Source organism: Xyrauchen texanus, chromosome 9, assembly GCF_025860055.1.
Source record: "Xyrauchen texanus isolate HMW12.3.18 chromosome 9, RBS_HiC_50CHRs, whole genome shotgun sequence".
Taxonomy (NCBI): Eukaryota; Metazoa; Chordata; class Actinopteri; order Cypriniformes; family Catostomidae; genus Xyrauchen; species Xyrauchen texanus.
In genome coordinates, this window is record NC_068284.1 from 9,488,181 (window position 1) to 9,509,315 (window position 21,135).

Sequence of the window (21,135 nt, forward strand, 5' to 3'; positions counted from 1 at the left end):
AAGCACATTACAGGCTTTTGCAAGTAATCCATTGTGTGGTGCGGTTTGTACTAATTGTTTTGAGAAATCGACTTACTGGTTTGCAAATGTTAAGAATGATTACATAAATGTACCAAAGAAACTGAGAAAAACTGTAATATGATGTACAAGTCACCCAATGTACCTGTTGCTTAATTCCCCACATAAGCAGTGTCTTTTTCACAGATTTTTTTGTTTAATAAAGAGTTCAAAATATTGATGGGGGTGGTGGGCCTGGGTAGCTCAGCGAGTAAAGACGCTGTCTGCCACACCTGGAATCATGAGTTCGAATCCAGGGCATGCTGAGTGACTCCATTTAGGCTTCCTAAGCAAACAATTGGGCCGCTAGGGTGGGTAGAGTCACGTTGGGTTAACCTCCTTGTGGTTGCTATAATGTGGTTCGCTCTCGGTGGGGCATGTGGTGATTTGTGCATGGATGCCGCAGAGAATAGCGTGAAGCCTCCACATGTGCTAGGTCTTTGTGGTAATTTGCTCAACAAGACACGTGATAAGATGCGCGGATTTACAGTCTCAGACACGGAGGCAACTGAGATTCGTCCTCCGCCACCCAGAGTGAGGCGTGCATTGGAAATTGGGCATTCCAAACTGGAAAATTAAGAGAGAGGTCTACTTCATTGTTTTGAGTATATTTGTGCAATTTTGATTTAGAGGCACCAATTCAGTTCCAACTACAACGGCTGATTCATTGACATACATTTCGGCAGACGCTAACTCTTGCTAAAAAGTAGTCCTTAAAGGAATAGTTCACTCAAAATTTAATTTACTCACCCCCATTCCATCTCAGATGTGTATGACTTTTTCTGCAGAACACAAATTAAGATTTTTAGAGTATTATCTCACCTCTGAAGGTCCTTGCAATGCAAGTGATAGGTGTCCAGACATTTGAAGCTCCAAAGGCACATAAAGGCAGCATAAAAGTAATCCATAAGACTCCAGTGATTTAATCCATGTCTTCTGAAGTGATGTTTTGGGTTTTGAATGAACAAAAGTAACACATTTTTTACATGCTTGAGGCATGTGCAGAAAGTGAAATTGAGTTTGACATCAGGATTGCCAAGGAGACTGCTGATGCCAAGATTTATATTGAAAAAGGAGTTATATTTTGGTCTGTACTCACCCAAAACCGATTGTATCACTTCGGAAGACATGAATTAAAGCATTAGGGTTTTACGGATTATGTTTTTGCTGCCTTTATGTTTTTTTTGTAGCCTCAGAGTTTTGGTCACTATTCACCTGCATTGTATGGGCCAACAGAGCTGAGATACTCTTCTAAAAAATCTTAATAAAGAAAGTCATATGCATCTGGGATGGCATGAGGGTGAGTAAATGATTAAATAATTGTAATATTTGGGTGAACGATCCCTTTGAGCATTGTTGTGGAGGCAGTCCAAGTCTATGTTGTTAGTTTTGCAGAAAGTATATGTGTTTTTTGTCTTGTATAATTATTCATATATTACTGTTTTTTGTTGTTTAAGGTAAAGTAATCCTACACCTGCTCTCTGTCTGTCATAAATAAATACTTTGAATAGTTGTCAATTAGCTTATGTTATTTATTAATGTGTATATTAATGTGATATCAATATTTATGTATGAAATCACTTAGGAAAATAGTTGATGACTAAAAAGCCAGGCTGTTCGAAAATACAGATTATAACCAAACAATGTATGATGGAGCTGTACATTCAATGTAAAACATAGCTGTACAATCAGAAACACTTTAGCAGAGTTGGGTGTTGTCTTTTTGTTTGGATTGAGACTCATTTCACTTATAAGCCAGTAGGTGACACTCTTCCCTTACAAGACTGCTAATATCTGAAGCATAACAGCATCTCCTGGAAACATTTTCCACCTCCCGCTGTGCCAGGATCATGGGCTTTAGCCCAAAAATCAGCCCCCACCATCGCGCAACTCAGCAGCTGAAGTAAAATGATCCTAAAATGGATGTGACATCTATTGGGACATCACAGAGAGAGACATGTTGTTTGGTGTCTAATTCATTGACTCTTGTGTGAACAACAACACATGGCGACAACTGTCCAAGCAGCATGACTGCACCCCTCACCAAATGCTGTGATATTATGAACAATCAAATCGACCTGCCGTTGCTCAATTATCTGCTGTAATCTGGAAGCATTTTGGTTTGTTGGCAGTTGGCAAAAATGTCTTCAGTTTCAGCCATTCCTGACACTAACTTGTCTTTATTCTTCTGTTTACTCTCACCAATATGAGGGTATACACGTAAATACGGCTGCCAATGTGGAAAATGGTTGAACCATTATATTATATTAGTAATGTAAAACGTCTAGGTTACGAATGTAACCTCCGTTCCCCGATGGAGGGAACGAGACATTGTGTCGGAGAAGCGAGACATTGTCGTCGGAATCCTTTTGGTTACCCTGACAGGGGAACAAGGCGACACTTGCCAACCTGGGAACGGGCCAAGCCTGGCTGGGCCTCTTTTCTCTCTATGTTTCTCGCATAGAGCAATAGACAGCCGGGGCCCTTACACGCACTGAGGGAAATGGGTCTTACCAATTTCCTATTCTTTCAGGGGGAAAAGACCCTGCGGAGACCACCCCTACCCAGCTGGGGAGGTAAGGTGGTGAATACATCACATGTGTTTTTAGGCAACACGTGGAAGTGGCATGGTGGTAGATCCAGCCTCAGCGAGGGGGGAGTTGCTACACACGGCGACCGGTGGGCAGCCGAAACTTACCCAAGGAAAGCACGGGTCCGCTCGTAAGGGGACCGTATCACGGAAAATACACACAGGGGGAGTTTGCGTAGGAGTCCTCACCCTGTGGAGCACCTATTCCAGTACAGGGTAGATTTGAGTACCCGCAGTGGATTGGGTTGGAAAGTTCCTCCGCCGAACTGCGGACCCATGAGGGCTAGGGAGGAATCGAATAGGGATTCGAGTTGAGTGGAATCTCCTGGGAAAAAAGATGCACAGTTTTACCTCAAGCGAGGGAAAGGGCACTATATGCAAGCGATTCACCCGGCCAGCCCATCAGCGTGTTACTGAGTTCTACTGGCCCGGACCTGAGAAAACACAGGATGAAACTGACTGAACCCTGAGATTGTAGTATCTCGTAAAGGTGTTGGGTGTCGCCCAACCCGCTGCTCTACAAATGTCTGCCAGGGAGGTACCCCTGGCCAGTGCCCATGAGGACGCAACACTCCTTGTCGAGTGAGCTCGGACCCGCATGGGGGGGGGTCACGGCCTGAGTGTGATAAGCCAATGAAATGGCATCTACTACCCAGTGGGAAAGCCTCTGTTTGGAGACAGCGTTTCCGTTCCGCTGTCCCCCAAAGCATACAAAGAGCTGCTCAGAGTGTCTAAAACTCTGCGTGCGGTCCAAATAGGTACGCAAAGCACGTAACGGACACACCAACGACGGGTCTGGGTCTGCCTCCTCCCGGGGCAGAGCTTGCAGGTTCACTACCTGGTCTCTAAAGGGCGTGGTAGGAACCTTGGGCACGTAGCCAGGTCTTAGGATCACATGAGTGTCTGCCGGACCGAACTCCAGGCAAGTGTCTCTGACAGAGAACGCTTGCAGGTCCCCGACCCTTTTGATGGAGGCGAGCGTGATCAGCAGGGCAGTCTTAAGAGAGAGGGCCCTGAGTCCAACTGATTCTAGCAGCTCGAAGGGAGGTCTCTGGAGGCCCGTGAGGACTACCGAGAGGTCCCAGGAGGGGAACAGGCTTGGCCGGGAGGGATTTAACCTCTGGCCGCTTCTTAGGAACCTGATGATTAAGTCGTGCTTACAAAGGGACTTGCGGTCTACTGCGTTGTGGTGGGCCGTGATAGCAGCAACATACACCTTCAAGGTGGACAGGGACATCCTCCCCTCCAACCTCTCCTGCAGGACTAGGAGCACTGACCTAACTGCGCACCTCTGTGGGTCTTCAGCCCCGGAAAGAACACCAATTTGCAAACAAGCACCACTTCAGGGCATAGAGCTGCCTGGTGGAAGGGGCTCTGGCTTGGTTGATCATGTCTACGACAGTAGGTGGTAGGTCAGCTAGATCTTCCGCGTCCCGTCCAGTGGACTTGCAGGAGGGGGCCATGGCATGCAGGGGGGGAGTGGTCTGGGACCGCTCTACTGCCGAGGGTAGTGAGAGCGGAGGAGCGAGGAAGCTTGGCTTGCTCAGCTCGTCATGCATGTCTGGGAAGAAAGGAACCAGGTGGGGGTGCGTGGCTGTGAGTGGCGCACATGCCCGTTGAACCAATCAAATAGCCGTGAGGGGGAGGGGGACAGGATTTTCCGATGTGCATCAGGCTCAGACTGGGCGCGCAGACTCGAAGGTGGAAGCGCAGACGAGCCATCAACATCAGACGCCGCTGTAACGCTCTCCGATGCAGCGGTGATTATCGTCATCCAATTCCGGGAGCTCAAGGGACCGGAAGGCCAGCCGTGAATCGGGCCGCACTCATCCCGAGCTCAGATGGGAGCAAGCAAGCTTGCCGGGGAGGCGGGTGGTTCGCAGGGATTTACCCGGCGAACACAGCCCGTCATTGTCCCCAAATCGCCTCCATCGCCCAATCCTGTGGGAAGGAGGCGAGGCACGGGAGGCGGCTGAAGTGGCTTTCTCTCATGACAAAATGACTTCTCTCATGACTCGCACTGAGAACATAACCCATTGGAGAGAAAATCGCTCATCCCGAGCTCGGACGGAAGCCAGCAAGCATGCCGGGGAGCCGGGTGGTTCGCGGGGATTTACCCGGCGAACACAGCCCATCATTGTCCCCAAATCACCTCCATCGCCTGCGGCGCCTGCCTTAATCCCGTGGGAAGGAGGCGAGGCACGGGGTGAAACTGAAGTGGCTTTCTCTCATGACAAAAGAAAGCCTACGACCGCAATGCTGTTATGGCTATGTTCTCGCCCTGAAAACATAGACCATTCATAAAAATGCTGCCTGCGCGTAATCGCAGCCCAGGTATGCCAGGCAGCTTTTATGACCGTCGGAGGTGGGGAGAAATCAACCGCATCCAGAAACTACACAGAGGCGGAAACACATCTTTAAAAAGACGCGTCCTGAAAAGGATGTTCAACGCCGCTGTGTATTGCTCTTTTAGAGAAAATCACTCTTTTAAACAACTCTCTTAGAGTTTGGGTTTCTGCACTGTCGAAGTGCCCAGGGGCAATTGCACTGCCGTGCAAGAAGGAGAAATCGGCACTTTATTGCCCCATCAATCCAACAGCATGCAGAGCATCAGAGGAATACTGGAACTGGTGTGATCTCACACGAACAGCATGCACAACCATTGGCTCCGAAGAAAATTTCTGAATGAACTCTAGTATTTGCCTCGCCTTTGTACCCGTATGTCCGGGGACGGGGTATGCAAATACTAGCTGCCAACTTCTCATTGGCCTTTTTTCATAGATCAGAGGTATATTCGGTGCTCAAGAGAGACCCCTAGTGTCGCTTCTCTGACACAACGTAGAGAGAGCGACAGAAGGGGAACTACATGTTTACAACTTCTGAAATTCGAATGGTGCCTGCTATTGAAGGAGTGTTTTGGGTGGTTGCCAGGGTGTTGCTACTTGGTTGCTAAGGTTTTCTGTGTGGTTTTAGCTCATTGCTATTTAGTTGCTTGGGCACCTCTGCTCAATAAGCTGTTCGTTTTGATGTATAATTCATGTACGTAGCATAAATGGTACAGGGTATGCTACATGCCAAAATGTAATGCTTAGGGTTAGGTTTTTGGTCAAATCGACAATCCTAAGTATGAGGGTCATTCTATAATTAGGGTACATTTGGGGGGGGGAAAGTATATTGAAGTTCTTGAACAAAACAAATTTCCATATATTTTGTTCATTGAAAAGTCTTAAAAACTAGGGTCAACATACTCACTCCAAAGCAATCTAACACCAATATTACTGTGTTATGCACAGTATATTTTGGTGGCCAAAAGATTGGAATAATGTACAAATTTTGCACTTATGGAAAGAAATTGGTACTTTTCACCAAATTGGCATTCAACTGATCACAATGTATAGTCAGGACATTAATAATGTGAAAAAGTACAATTTGAAAAACATTCTTTACTTCAAAGAGTTCTCATCACAAAATCCTCCACATGCAGCAATGACAGCTTTGCAGATCCTCTCACAAAAGGTCAATGGCGTTAAGATCCATAACACTCTTTTCCAATGATCTGTTGTCCAATGTCTGTGTTTTTTTTTTTGCCCACTCTAACCTTTTCTTCTTGTTTTTCTGTTTCAAAAGTGGCTTTTTCTTTGCAAATCTTCCCATAAGGCCTGCACCCCTGAGTCTTCTCTTTACTGTTGTACATGAAACTGGTGTTGAGCGGGTAGAATTCAATGAAGCTGTCAGCTGAGTACATGTGAGGCGTCTATTTCTCAAACTAGAGACTCTGATGTACTTATCCTCTTGTTTAGTTGTACATTTGGGCTTCAACATCTCATTCTGTCCTTGTTAGAGCCAGTTGTCCATTGTGTTTGAAGACAGTAGTGTACACCTTTGTATGAAATCGTAATTTTTTTGGCAAATTAAAGCATTGTATAGGCTTTTGTGACGAGGAGGAGGGTGGGGCCGGGCCATCCCCCAATCGGGCTAATCAGCCAAGGAGAGGGATAAGGTCAAGCCGTATGCTGCAGTTTGGGAGAGCGAGAGAGCCACATGCAGCTGAAGTGTGTGTGTGTGTGTGTGTGTGTTTATGTTTGAGTTTTTTGTTTAAGTTATTTATTAAAATATTACTTTGTTGAATCGTCTGGTTCCTGCCTCCTCATTGCCATTTTCAACCTTACATTGGTGTCAAAACCTGGGAAGGAGGAGGGATGTGATGTCGCCTGACCTTGACCACTCCTCCACCCTCTGGCAGACGACAGCTGCTCCTCCTCTGGCAGACTGGAGCGAGTCCTCCGACCCTGGCAGGTAGAACGCCCCTCCGCTCCCCTATATATATATATTGTATTTTTTTCTTATTATTTTTTTTCTCTCTGTCAACTTAAGTGATGTTTCACCTAAAGCTCCTTAGGAGAAATAAATGACACCAATGAGACAACTGTTACAATGCAGTGAGAGTTTATTAAAAATATTACATCATAGATTCATGATATATCTTTCCCATGGGTTTACCCTTACTGGAACATTGATGACTAGTCAATATGTTTATATAATATTGATGGTCATTTATAATTTATAAAGGGCAAGTGAATAAATAAAAATACCAGTTCCCCAAAGAAAGGAGGACGTTGGATCAATAACTGCTGAAAATAGCAATCAGCAGTGATACTCCAGTTATAAAGTGTGCTGGATTGACTTTAAATAATAAGTATTCATTTTATTTGTCTCACAATGCGTTGACTAAATTATTATAATATTTATTTTATGTTTACTTTCCACTTTGACTCCCATACTAATGCCTGCCATAGAAATAGACAGTGCTGTGAGATTGTTGAATAAAAAATTTCTAGACAGGATTATTTTTTTCCCATCTGTATCTGTTGTATTAATCTATATCTATTTATTTGGTCCTGAAATACTTATTAAATTTATTGCAACATCAAGAAGAAAGAGAAAGCTTATTGTCTGAATGTTATAGTATAAACTATACATTGTTGTTTAGTTGCTGTAAGAATGTACAAAGTTACCATATTGGCAATAATCCATGGAAATCCAGAATGTGACGTCTGTATGGTTCAGCTTCTCAAGCTGTCAGTTCAATTAACAAGGAAAATTAAAAGGCAGAGGAGCTGCATTGAAGAACATGTTGTGAGTGGCTAGGCAAACAGGATTAAGCATGTACTGCAGCATTTCTTTTTTTACAGATCACTTTACAGATTGGCAATTGCATAGACAAGGAATTGTATATTTAAAAAAAAATTAATGTAAAAATAATATGATAAATTAATAAATAATCTTAAAAGCAATTTTAATATGTTGAAATATGGCATGTGTTTGCAGGCAGTTTGCTGGAATGCACAAAATCAACTGAATTCTAAATAAATTTATAAACTCAGCAAAAAAAGAAATGTCCTCTCACTTTCAACTGCTTTTATTTTCAGCAAACTTAACATGAGTAAATATTTGTATGAACATAAAAAGATTCAACAACTAAGACATAAACTGAACAAGTTTCACAGACATGTGACTAACAGAAATGGAATAATGTGTCAATGTAACAGTCAGTATCTGGTGTGGCCATCAGCTGCATTAAGTACTGCAGTGCATCTCCTCCTCATGGACTGCACCAGATTTGCCAGTTCTTGCTGTGAGATGTTACCCCACTCTTCCACCAAGGCACTTGCAAGTTCCCGGACATTTCTGTGGGGAATGGCCCTAGCCCTCACCCTCCAAACGAACTGGTTCCATACGTGCTCAATGGGATTGCTCTTCGCTGGTCATGGCAGAACACTGACATTCCTGTCTTGCAGGAAATCATGCACAGAACGAGCAGTATGGCTGGTGGCATTATCATGCTGGAGGGTCATGTCAGGATGAGCCTGCAGGAAGGGTGTCGCATGAGGGAGGTGGATATATTCCAGAGTACAGGCCTCGGTGTAATGCTCTTTCCTTTCAACCATCACCCCTGGTGAGAGAAAACCACAACTTGTCAGTGAAGAGCACTTATTGCCAGTCCTGTCTGGTCCAGCGAAGGTGGGTTTGTTCCCACAGGCAACATTGTTGCAGGTGATGTCTGGTATGGACCTGCCTTACAACAAGCCCTCAGTCCAGCCTCTATCAACCTATTACGGACAGTCTGATTTCTGATGGAGGGATTGTGCGTTCCTGGTGTAACTAGAGCATTTGTTGTTGCCATCCTGTACCTGTTCCGCAGGTTTGATATTTGGATCTACCGATCCTGTGCAGGTGTTGTTACACATGGTCTGCTACTGCAAGGACGATCAGCTGTCCTTCCTGTCTCCCTGTAGCGCTGTCTTAGGCATCTCACAGTACGGACATTGCAATTTATTGCCCAGGCCACATCTGCAGTACTCATGCCTCCATGCAGCATGCCTAATGCACGTTCATGCAGATGAGCATCATCACCCTGGGAATCTTTCTTTCGCTGTTTTTCAGAGTCAATAGAAAGGTCTCTTTAGTGTGCTAAGTTTTTATAATTGTGACCTTAATTGCCTACCATCTGTAAGCTGTTAGTGTCTTAACGACCGTTCCACAGGTGCATGTTCATTAATTGTTCATTGAAAAAGCTTGGAAAACATAGTTTAAACCCTTAACAATAAAGATATTTTAAGTTATTTGGATTTGTACAAAATTATCTTTAATATACAATGTCCTGAAAAAGGGATGTTTCTTCTTTTCTGAGTTTTATAACAATCCTAATGTCCTGAATAAAGCTATATATTGGTCTACAGTTTCTTACTCCACTGTTTATTGAGAGGTAGTAGCAATATATACAGTCATTAGAAACAGTAAGAACCAACTGAACACTTCATTTATAGAGAGCTAATAAGAAATTATATCAAGTTGAAAAATCATTAGTTGGAACTATGAGGAATAAAGCTGTCAGGTCCCTAAATAACTATGTGGCTAATACACATTGATCCTTCTCGTTTCTTGGCTTTCAGAAAGGACGCTTTAGCTTAAAAACCATTGTAGATCAGAACAAAGTACCATCAGCTTTAACTCTCCTCTTGCACTGTAGTTACGCTTAACTACTTCTGAGTTGCCCACAATTTGCTGGCTTGTACTTCTCACCACAGTCTTTGTAAAATTGTTTGCTGAGCCCAAGCATTATGGCTGCATTTAGACATGAAGGTCACTTCAGAGGGGGTCAAATGACAATTGCCTTTGTAATTTATTTGCAATCCACCCATCGTTCATACCAAGTGAACAACAGGCCACTGCCAAAATAACTTGCAGGACAGATCTTTCATGGTTTACAAGCTTGTGTTCTGCAGCCTCATGTTTGAAATACATTCAACAGAGATCACCTGATATAGTCTTAACAGATCCGCTGTTGTTATGCAAAGCTAGAGCCATTTATACCCACAGCCAACACACGGTTCTGTCCATCTGTGAACAGTACAACTTTAAACAGTACTATGAAGCACAAAACAATTAAATTAATTCACAGCAAAAATAGGTAACATACAAAAATAATGTTGTTGTTTTGACCTAATCCAGTCTCATGAGAAGTATGGGTAACACTTTAGATTAAAGCCCGCAATTTACAGTGTAAGTACACTGAATTTACAGCATACATTTTTGTAATAATAGTGTACCTATAAATTACTTACATGTAGGTATAAGGGAACAATATGAAAAGTTTGGGGAATAAAGGGGTAAAACCTGGAAAATTACAAATTATTTATACTGTAAGTATTTTATAACTAAAGGGTACCTATTCTAATATTACGTGGTATGTATGACCTACTATGCAATACAACAATCTTACGTTTGTGAGCAATTTAGCAAGAACATACAATGTGTACCTTTTGTAATAATACATAGGTGTTATATATATATAATATTATATATATATATATATATATATATATATATATATATATATATATATATATATATATATATATATATATATATAAAATGCAGAACAGAAAGACCCATTGGATTCCATCAACTCCTCAACATCAGAGTCCTCAGTGAAAGGGAATAATAAGAAGAGGAACAAAAGGAAGAAGAAGCAAAGAAAGAGAAAAAAAAAGGGGGATACTTTGTTGTCGTGACTCTAACATTTAAAATGAAAAGTTTACAATATTTGATCTAAATTAAAAAGTGTTGTAAATCTGTTTTGAAATAAGTTTTTTTTTTTTAAATAAAGGTTATGACATAAAGGATATTATATTTTGTGTATGTATATTTATTGCACCTACTGTACCCTATAACTACACAGAACAAGGGGGTAACAAACACCACTTCAAGTTACAGCCCACAGATGTTGTCATTACTCTGTAACTATGTGAAACTACGGGGTAACAAGCACCACTTCAAATTACAGCCCACAGATGTTGTACTTTGTAACTACGTGAAACAAGTGGGTAAATTTGTCAGTAATTTACTTTTACTTGCCTTGAAACATGGAAGACTAAACTAAGTCAGATGCACTTTACAATCAAAACAACATATCAATTATTGGCTACTGTGTATACGCAGTAAGATGCAAGTGTTGTGTTGAATCATGTTATATTTGTATTTTATTTCCTGGGAATAGCTGGAAAGAGGTAAGCTTGTTTTCCACTGCATTGCGCATCCTGGCTGCATTACCATTATTTTTTCAACTGTCCATCATCAATTATTCTGTTTTTTTTGTATTCTTTTATTGTGTCCACCTTTTAATCATCTACAAAAATATGATGGCATTGGAAATCACAAAATTATTAAAATGTACAGTACTTCAGATTTTAACTTGAAATGATCATACAAAATCACTGCAACAGGAACAAGCATATGAATCAAATACTTTTACTGGACTTTTGAATCAAAACCTTTTATTTACTGGCATACTGTATATTCCTTGTGAAAACTAGCCTTGGTCTTCACTATAACAAATTGCCAAAAATGTCTATAGCTTAATTTTGTTTACAACAGTGGCAAGGAAATTGTACTTATGTATTTTTAGATTCAGTCATTCAGCAGTTCCCTGAAATTATGGTATTTTCTACAGCATATAATAAAAAAAAACTCATTGTCTAAAAAAAAATCTTTATCAGTGACCCTGTAGCAGAATCTCTCTTACAAACCTGAGCGACAAATAGAAAGCGTGCTTGATGCTGGAGCTTGGGTCCAATCATGCTTTCTATGTGTCGCTCACACACAGCACTCATTTTATACGAAATATCATATTTGAGTGCTGGATTACAGAATTTGCACAGTCCTTTAAGTATCTCATTAATTATTCATGATTCATCCATTTTATTCAGACCCAACATTTGGAGCAATGCACAGTTACAGTGTAGGCCTCATTAACAGATGTTCTGTCATAAAAGAAAATGGTGTCTGATCCACACATAAGAGGCTTACAACCAGGGGTGGAAACAGTATTGAAAAAGAATACTCAAGTAAAAGTAATGATACATCTTAAAAAATTTTGTTTGAGTAGAGTAAAAGTACCTGTCCTAAAAACTGCTCAAGTAAGAGTAAAAGAGTAGTTCATTTAAAAGTACTCATGAGTAGTGAGTATTGAGCACTGAGTTGCGAAATCTATACCCCTTTATAATAAAAACTAGATGCTGCCATTTAAAAATGTAACACACATACCATAATTTACATTCCCTTTGCCAGAAAGAATAAAAAATATAGGTAAAAAATATAGGTATTTTATAGGTGTTTGTGACTGACAGCTTTTAAAATACATTACTTATCTATGATACTGTAAACACTACATGAATCTGATGGAAAAAATAAAAGGGTGACATGATTACAGAAATTAAAAGATTAAAAAGTTATTTTAAATACAATGATCCACATTTTATATTGTAATGTATGAAACAATTACATTAAAATCAGTTTGTTTGTAATGTCTAAATTTCCGTTAATGCTGACAGTGAAAGTTACTGTTGTGCATAAAAATAAATAAATTTATTAAAAACACTAAAAAAGCAGGGTCACTTGTGATGTCCCACACAATACAGGGGGTAGAGCAGTTGTTTGGTACAGGGGCCACATGGGGCTTTAAAGGAATGATTAACAGAAAAATGAAAATTCTCTTATCATTTAGTCACCCTTATGCCATCCCAGATTTGTGTGCCTTTCTTTCCTCAGCAGAATGCAAATTAAGATTTTAAGTAGAATATTTCAGCTTTTTTGGTTCACACAATGCAAAAATTGTAATCTCCAAAAATCACATAAGTTAGCATATAAGTAGCCTAAACCATTAAAATAGACTCCAGTGGTTAAATCCATGTGTTCAGTAGAGATATGATAAGTTGGGTGAGAAACAGATCAATATTTAAGTACATTTTTACTATAAATTCTCATCCCCAATTAGTCAATCTCCACTTTAACTTTCACTTTCTTCTTTTGTTTTTGGTGATTTACATTCTTCATGCATATCGCCATCTACTGGGCAGGGAGAACTTTTTTTACACTTTAATATTGATCTGTTTCTCATCCAGACCTATCATATAACTTCTGAAGTCATGGATTGTCATATGGATTACATTTGTGCTGCATTTATGTGCTTTTTGGAGTGTCACAATTTTGGCATCCATTCACTTGTATTGTATGGACCTACATAGTCGAAATATTCTTCTAAAAATCTTAATTTGTGTTCTGAAGAAAGAAAGTCATAGACCAATGGCATGAGGGTGAGTAAATGATGAGAGAATTTTCATTTTTCTCAAGTAGCACATGGGGGGGCCACATTGTCCTCCTTTTGAGATACAATGTTCCACATTGATTTAGTTCTTGTATCTTTTAAGCCCAGAAATAGTTGTGATCTCATTCTAATGTATTATGCACAATTTTCTGAAGTCTGTGACTTGTGGAATATTCTTCATGAAGTATTACTGTAAAATGTTATTAACATTTTACAGCAATATAAATTTTATAAAGGCTAAGCATAATTATAAATTATTTTATCATCTCTACTTTCCTGGTAACCCAGATAGCAAAAAAGCTGTCGGCTATAGGTGCGTCCCACTGGCGGGGATGACACGTTTGCCGCCGAATTCGTCACTCCCATTTCTTGCGAGATGCCGTCCGCTTCATTTTCTCTGGCGGTTGCCTCGGGCTGATCGACCGCGGGCGGCTGGCGGCAAGCCGCTTTGAAATACAAGGATTTCTACTCTCAAAATCGACCAGCCATGTTGGCTATTATTATTTTTTGCTCCAAAGCCATTAGGGTTTATAACAGAGGCTTGATTTATTCCATGATAAGGTAAGGTTTAAGAAATGACATTTAAATTACTTTGAAACTCTGAAGCGATTATACAGTAATATATGTAAAATATATTGAATTATTTTATGCACTTGAAAATTGTTTACATTTCTTTGATTGCTGCGCATTTGAGACATGCACCAATAAACCAAAAAGAATTCCTTTTGTAAAACTTACTTGGCAATAAATATCTTTATGATTCTGATTAGGTTTTAAAATAGATATTTAATTCATGGTATGAACAATTTAGCAGAATAAATTGATGAAGTTAGACTTTTCACGAATGCCTGACTATCAGTGAACAGTGAAAGACATCTGCAACATGGCCAAAATCTCGGGTATACTTTCATTTTTTTTATTAATTTACAACCATGGTGATAGCTATCATAAACATGAAAATCCCTGTTTTGACGTGAAGGATAAACTCAATGAAAAAGCGAAATTATCCTCTGGTTTCACAGTTGCGCAGAAATTTCGTTTATGTCTACATTTTTTCCAACCTCGATTTTTTTTTTTTTGTTATTTTACCTTTTACAGGTTTTGCAATTATGACCTGTACCAATGTTTAAGAAAGTGTTAAAGTCCCTGTAAAGGCAATAAAAAAAAATCTAAACGCATTATAAATGTTAAAAATGTATTGCTAAAACACATTACAAAGACTGAACTGTGAAGTTCCGCTGTCGCCATATCTGTTTCCGGTTTACTTGCGCGTTGCCCAAAATGTCTGTTTTTACTCGATGTCTCCAAAATCTTCCGAAAATACGCGTCAGCGATGTTCATCGCATTGTTGATGCCTGGTCCCCTGCACCGACAAGCAAGAGGGACAAGGGCTTTAAACTCTACATATCGAGTTATCTGCACAACTACAAGGGTAAGTATTTTAATCTAATGTGGTGTGCCGGCAGATAGCGGCTAAGCTAGTTCGCCACGTGTTCATTTTTTATGTAAGGTTAGTATAGAAGCTTGTTTTTTCTTAGTTTTAAAGCAGACTGTTTGTTAATTTTTGTGATAATTGTTTTATAAATTATATTAACTTGCTCTCCTCTCAGTTTCTAATAAAGATCAGGGCACAGGTGAAGTCACTGTCAGGGCATTGTGCTACAGGTCCATGAGGAAAACAGATAAACCTCACAGTTTGAGTGTATGGTGAAGCTAGAATTGATAAGACCGCAGTTACAGGCTTGTTACTTTAATAGCCCGATGTTCCTGGGGACCCGGCTAAGGTTATTCATGTTTAATGTAACTCAAATCAAATGAAAACAGTTATTGTAGGCAGGTAAGTTTCCCTAGCTGGTCCCTCTGTGTAAAATGCGTTCTTATTCAAGTTTTCAACTCAGTCATTCGTTTAAGATGCAATCTTGTGTTATAAGTATTAGGCTATCATGATTATACAGTGAGCAAGCTATATACATAAGTATTTAATATAATAAAAGTGTAGAGCAACAACCGAGGGTGTAAGGTAAAGGCTGAATATTGTAGATTTATTACAATATGTTGCATGTTTGAATTAAAATACCTGTGGATATGCAGGAGCACACACTCTACAAAGGCCTGACTGGAGATTTGCCTGATCTATCCATCCTTCAGGTGAGTAGGGATACAACAATAGCAAATTTCACTGTACAGTATGATATATCAACCAAAATCTGTATACAAATATTTCATTATTTTCTTTTTCCTCCCCTTTTACAAACAAATATTCTGCTTCAAAGAAAAAAAATGAAATTGATGTTATCATAAGGGTTCTTCATTATGAACTTGTATGCCATGCATAACATACTGTGGATAGAAATTACAGGGAAAGTCACTGGTATGATAATTGTGGATATATTATATTACTATTATATTTAGTGCATTGCTAATCAATATATTGTTACTTCCCAGGTGACAGCGGCTCACTTCAAGAGCAGGTGAAGCAAGTTGGGACAATGTTGAAGACATTTGCTCAGCACTGGGCAATCGGGTACAACTTGCAAACAACACGTGTGGTTGTTGGTTTAATTCCCACTGGGGCCACCTGTACATGTAGTAGACCTAGATATAAATGTCATAGTTTAGTAGTTGAAGGACCAGGACTGACTACTTTATTCTTTTATTCTGGGAACCCCTGTAGGTGCAGATCAAACCCTACTGCTGCGACGTCTTGGAGTTTGGCGATGTTGTAGCGTAGCATGGACAACAAAATGCTATGCTGCAACATTTCAGTGCCAATGTGTCTGTTGGAGAGTTATCCTTGCCAGGGATCTGTTACTCCCCTAGACACCCAGGAAGATTTGGCGTTGCTTGACAACAGTTTGAGGCAGGATAAAGAGCTCCAGCAACGATTTGTAAGTGTGCCGATTTCGTTTATAACGCCATAAGGTAATCTAAAAAGTAAAATTAAGATCGTACACTGCATATTCTACAGTCTGAATCCACAGCCTGTCACATTTTAAATTTATGAGAAGCTTCAGAGAAATGTAATTTGTAACACGTTTTTTTTGTATTTTCAGCTTCGGTTTTGGCAATCAAATGTGGGAGGGACCTAAAGACAACCGTGTGGCTGAATGCTTCAGAGTATCTTCTCTAATCACCTTTCCATCAATACAACCTGGACTGGTGTAGGGGATAAAGCATGTTTTAGAGACATGTTCCTGAAGACCATTGTTCAAAGTAAGTTGGATATTTTTTTTATATTTAAGTAGATGTGTATGACCTTATGCCATTCAAATGGAATGACAGATCTTTATTTTCTACAGGAGCCATCCGGAAGAACTCGGCAACCCAGGATGCCACTGATGAGGTGATCCAGGTTAACGTTACGCGTTACCTGAAAGGAGCATCTGAACATGAAGGTGGAAAAGGCGCCGCACAGCTGAGAGGGACCCACAGCCGACCCCTTAAACCTAGGCTGACTACTGACACCCCAGCATCACTGACAACTGGAACCCTTTCTTTATCCTGCTGTCAGTAACATCAAGACCCCTAAAAAAGCCTGCTTAAAGTGTCAGACTACACTCACCCAATCCACACTGTTCACTGTGGAAATTGCTTTTTTTTCTTCTTCTTCTTTTCTCTCGTGACCCTGCTTTGAGGGCAGCTCCTTGGATGAATATGGGATGGTTTGTCCTTTTATACAGGCGCACGAGGAATCACTGAAGATATGCCAATTTGCACTGCCTCATTCTGGAGGTCGGGAAAACCGGTGATTCTTAGCCCACTACGCCACGCAGTCCCCAACCTCTCCAGACATTCTGATTGGCTGTGTTCTCTACAGCCAGATTTTCTGCTGTTAATTATATTTATTCCCACTTGTTGTCATGTGTAAGTTGAATGTCAAAATGTATATTATACCTGTTATCCTGCACATTCCTTGATACCAAAGATCTCAATTATTTCATATACAATTTGCTGCTTATTTCATTGTTACAGTGCTTAACTATTCTATTTTTAAATATAGCTTGTAAATCCTAGATTATACATCTAATACTTGATATTTGCACATTATCTGGTATCAAATATTCTACTTACCGTGACTTTAGTATTGGCTTATTTCATTCCGTCAGTGCTTAACAATTCTATTATAGTTTGTAAATCCTATTTCATGCCTGATATTTGATATTGCACATTAACTAGTACCAAAAATTCTACTTTCATTCCGTCACAGTGCTTAACTGTTATTCTATTGTTAAATATAGCTTGTAAATCCTTGTGCCACAGGTCAGCATTGTAGTTATAATGGTATATTGTACTCCAGAGCTTTACTCTAAATTATTACCACTTAACCTATTGTTAGAAATGACTTGTAAATATGATGTTATACCTCAATTTATTTGGTATCCTGCACTTTATTTGGTACCAAATATCCTCATTGCTTGTGTTTACTGGTAATTATTTTCATCCCAGAGCTGACCTCTTTATATTATTAACAATTATTGTAAGTGTTACAATAGTGTTTTTAAAAAAAAAAAAAAAAAATTTTTTTTTTACCAAAATTGAATTGGAAACCTGCATGTTCTTTAGTGTGTGTGTGTATATAATGTTTGTATTTTTCTGTTATTTATATTTCAGTGATCTGACATCTTGTTTCAATGACAGTTACTGGCCTACTTTGAAATGTGGAATTAAAACGCCATATGGAAATTTGTCTGGTTTGATCAATCATTATTCTTGATAAACTGCATGCTATAAATATATATATATATACATAAGCGGCGGCAGATCGCTCGAAAAAAGCGTTTGCCTCCGACGGTCCGCCTTCGATATAACGGCTGCGGAACGAAGGCGGTAGGAAGGCGGCTGCCGCCGGCGGTGCGCCGTCAAACGTGTTTGCGATATCGCCATTCTGCCGCTTCTACTGCCGCCGGAGCACCGCCAGCGGCCCGCCGAATTATTGCTATCTGGGAATGTATTATACAAATTAACACTCTCTACATCAGGGGTCAGTATTATTTAAAAAACTAACAACATTATTTAAAAAATATTTTTTTTAAAAATGTCACTGTTTTTTTCTATTACATTAATACTTTTAAAGCTACTAAAGTTATTCAGCCAAAAGAAGTGAGTGATTTTCTAGACAGTGCTCAATTCGGTTACATGTACACTTCAAGTCTGACATTTTTATGTAAATATGCTTTTTGTTTACGTTCACTTTAGACCAAACCGACTGTGTTTACATTAATTCCTCACCAAGATAGGAACTGAAGGAATAATAAAATTTATTTTGATCGTTTAAGCGCGTGCCCGCATTAGCGCACAAACATTGGCCGCCTGTCAATCAAACAGCACGCAGCTACAGATGTCAGGAAATAAAAAGTCAATCTTTTATATTTTATCTAGATCAACCAACCAGTGGTTGCTATCATGATCGATGTAATGAACACCCCTGTTCTAGATGTAGAATATAGGCTAAGTATAGAAAATTACTCAAAATGAATCATCAATATCGTGGACATCTCTCTTTTTCTTTTTTTCAGATAAACATCAAGATTGTTTTATCGACAAGCTCTATTGATAACATTGCCTAAAAGGAATAGTTCACCCCAAAATGAAAATTTGCTGATAATTTACTCATTGGCCATCCAAGATGTATCTGAGATTTTTTCTTTATCAAAATAGAATTTAAGATTTTTTGTATTTCATTCCAGGCCTCAATCTTTAAACAATGCAAGTGAATATACCCCATTTTCTGATGGTCCAAAATGCATATTTAGGGTGCATCAAAATAATCCACGCGACTCCAATCGACAAATAATGTTCTTCTGATTGATTATTTTGAGAAACAAAACAATACTTATATACTTTTTAACTAAATGTTCGCTTCCGTACATCTCTTTGATGCGCGCTAATGAGAGGGATGACGTAAGCTTGTTGGTAAGGTCACGTGTCACGTGGAGAAGGAGGCAGGAAGCGCGTCTTGTTTACAAGAAAAACTTGCACAGAGCACAGAAAAAGCACCGTTCACAAAGCAAAACAGTCCAAAACAATTTTAAAACGATATAAAATAAAAAATTATTTCCATATAATAATAATAAAAAACTATGTAAACAATGACGTGCTTCCTGACTCCTCCTCCACATGAATTGTGACTTACCAACGAGCGCTACATCATGAACATACATCACAGAGATGTACAGAAGTGAACATTTGTAGTTGAAAAGTATATAAGTATTGTTTTGTTTCTAAAAATAGTTAATAGTTTGGATTCAGAAGAACTTTATTTGTCAACTGGAGTTATGTGGATTATTTTGATGCACCCTAAATATACTAAGAGTAAATTATCAGCACATTTTCATTTTTGGGTGAATTATTCCTTTAATCTCTCACATCAACCCAATAATCTCAGTGATAGATTTAACATGATATGTTTCTTAAAATTAGAGGCAGGATTAATGCTGATATCTGGCTTGAGCGAGTTAAACTCACATGACACAGTCAAGCAATTGGCCTTTTTCACTGCGAAAAGCCCTTTCCTGTGCGGCCGAGATGTTCAGGTGTTAAAAAGTGTTTGAGGTATCCTCCACATCCATAACAGTTGGCGCCACATCTACAGCTGCCATTCAGTTTCTTCTCTTAGATATATTGGCATTGAAGCAATTAAACAACATCAGAGAGGAGATGATGTGAATGTCCAATTATTAAAAAAGAGGCATTCTGGATACTCTTGATACTTTATCACCTAGAGGACTTTGACATATGCCCCTTTCTTTGGCTAATATTTTATTTGAATTTTTTCAGATCCAAATTCTTCTAAGACTCATTTTAGTGTTGTATTTGACTCATAATTTGAATTAACATTGGCACCTGTATTTACCTGTATTCAATATTTACATGGCAGTATGATGATGTTTGCACCTGATATTTTAGCCATTGTATAGTTTTTGTCTAGGTATTTTTTCCTTTACATTGTTGCTATTTGTAAGAAATAATTGCAAATAAAGTGTATAAATCTAGTTAATTGGTGTTTAAGGTGTTTTTGACTCGCTTGTGCAAATACTGTATGTACAATGAGTTTTTGTTTGTGTGATTTTTGTTCTTGTATCAAACGTATGTAAATATGTATTTATATTATATGGATGGTTGTATATACATTTATTTTGGTCTTCTTTGATAGGGTCCTGAGATGCTGTCATGTGATTTCTTGATTGCACACATGTATATATGGGTGTGTTTGTATTTGTAATTTTAGTCTGATAGGCTTGAAACATCACGTTTGCTTTTTCTGTGGTGAGCTCATTAAATTCATTTGGGAGCAACAGTGTGCCGACTTTATTGTGAGTCTTTAACAAACATCCCAACTTGTTTAAATCCCCTGCGACTCATGAATATTGTAATTGCGTGTTGATGGCACGAGGTCACAGTGTGAGATATATTTATCTGACAGTTGAAAAGGACATATTAACATATTAATTCATGTGAATTCAGGAACAAGCCCTCTACAATATGTACTGAAATGTCATCTCACTCATAGCATATTTGCCTGATTTATGGAATAACATGATTGGGGCTCACCTCCACTCAAATTCCATATCTTAGAATTTGGCTGTATTCTTTATAATAGTATGTAGACAAATGTAATTTAACAGTCTAATTCAAATAGTATGCATTACATGGTATAACTTTGATTCTCAACTTGTGGGTTGTTCTTATTGGGACAGCAATGACATAATAGTCATATAATTATCCAGTTTGTTAACAAGTACATTATTTTTCTGAACATTCACATTCAGAACTCACTGATATGTTGTATAGATTTGGCCCTTTGCATTTGATTTGAACATGG